Raw genomic sequence first — 2098 nt, forward strand, 5'->3', positions numbered from 1 at the left:
GTTTCCAAGGAACAACTGGTGAGCTTGAACTACCGATTTATTTCCTATGCAATGACATTAGACTGTGTGTATCATAACAAACTATGGATAACATTGCAAATAATAGGTATTCCAGAACACATATCACAAGTAACCTGTACATAGACCAAGAGATAATCATTTGAGCAGAGCAAAGGGATACTGAGTGGTTTAAAATCAGGAAATGATTGTGCCAAGATTGCATATTTCCACCATAATTATTCATCTTTATGCTGACCAAATAATCCAAGAAGCTAGATTATATGAAGAACAATGTGGCATTAGAATTGGAGAAAGACTTATTAGAAACCTATGATATGCAGATGACACAACCTTGTGTGCTTTAGATAAAGAGGACTTAAAATAATTACTGATAAAAATCAAAGACTACAATTTTCAGTATGGATTGCACCTCATTACAAAGAAAACAAAACTGGTCCAACAAATAACTTTATAATAAATGGAGTTGACAAACTGCATTTTACTTGGATGTATAATCAACACATGCAAGCAGCTGTCAAGAAACCAAAAGATGTATCCATTAAGAAAACCTGTTGCAAACCCCTCTTAAAAGGGTTCAAGAGCAAAGATGTCAGTTTGAGAACTAAGTTGCACCTGACCCACAATTTTTTATTTTCAGTCACTTCATGGTCTCTCTTGATAATATGTCCAAAGTATATTATGGAACACTTGAGGGTATTAAATCACACGCTGATGCGTTAAGTTGAAAAACAGTGGGGGAAAGTGTCTGATTTTTATGTTAAGATCACACAACCTGGAAGCTAAAATTGAGAAATGAGAAATACAGGTGAGTTATTACTTTGAATTATAAGGACCAGATATTAGGAATGTTTTCCCTCTTTCTGATTTATTAACGTTAACAAATCTTCAGAGAATGGAATAACATGAACCAATTTGGCTAATTGTGAGCTCTGGGAATTTAGTTCTCAAGGCTATTCAATGGTAACTTACTTGCCTGTGTCCTCCATATTTTCAGTCAACGTTTCCCAGTCAAATGTGCTTACTACCCAAGTCTCTCCTCTATTGTGATTATATGCCTCAGATATCCAAGCTTGAATCTGTGCTCCTGCCAGTCCTGATGAAGAAGGCTCAGCTTGACTTACCTACTAGACAGGAGAGGTATGGTGGACCACAACCTTGGTCATGCCCCAACTAGACCCAGAGCAACCCAGTGAGTGTCATGCGAGATAGAGGACAGAAGGGCTATGGAATATTATTTTCTCCACATCAGGACAAGTAGCACAGATGCTTGAACAGTTGGGAGGCTCTGAAGTGCTAAGTTTCACCTCAGACTCCAGTAAAGTCAGAAGTACAAGAAAAAAACAAAACAAAACAAACAACTCTTTGAGTTTTAATTTCTTCTACATTGGTTCTGGCTCCTGTAGGTACTTCCTCACAGAGCAGGTTATGAGTCTCTTTCACCTGTCCCTGAAGCATAACAAAATGATCTTATAGATGGCAATGATAATGACAATGATGAGCAATGGTGACAGTAACCACAGCATCATGTATCTTTATTGAAGGCTGCCCGGTGACAGGACCTGAGCTAAATATTCTATGGAATGCGTTTCCTTTTACTATGCAGCCACACCCAAAAAAATGCAGCACATATTATTGCCATTGTACAGAAAAGAAAAGGAGCATTGTCTGTTTTTGCAACTTGTACCAGGGCATGTGCCAGAAAAAGTGGAAGCCTGGTTTAAATTTGGGCAGTGGGACTGGACACCTGGCCGTATTCTGCTATGCCCACTCATGCTGACACTTCAGTTCTTTGATCTCCCCCAGAGAATCCTGCTAGCTGTGCACCTTTATGTGGAGTTTCTGTTAGATCACTGAGAGGGCAGCATTCTTGGTTTCTTGACCATCATCAAGGTAATTTAGAATACAGGAGAAAATCACATCAGGAGTTGGCAGATGATAATTCAGGAAAGATATTCTCTTGTCTCTTTTCCAATATTTTGTCCCAGATATTCCCTTCCTCCTTCATCCTTGTAATTAACACAGGATCTTGGATTTCATTCCTAGTCTGGGAGCTGGGATGTTTTTAAAGGAATAGTTA

The sequence above is a fragment of the Chrysochloris asiatica genome, unplaced genomic scaffold, assembly GCF_000296735.1.
Source record: "Chrysochloris asiatica unplaced genomic scaffold, ChrAsi1.0 scaffold00529, whole genome shotgun sequence".
In the NCBI taxonomy this organism is placed as follows: Eukaryota; Metazoa; Chordata; class Mammalia; order Afrosoricida; family Chrysochloridae; genus Chrysochloris; species Chrysochloris asiatica.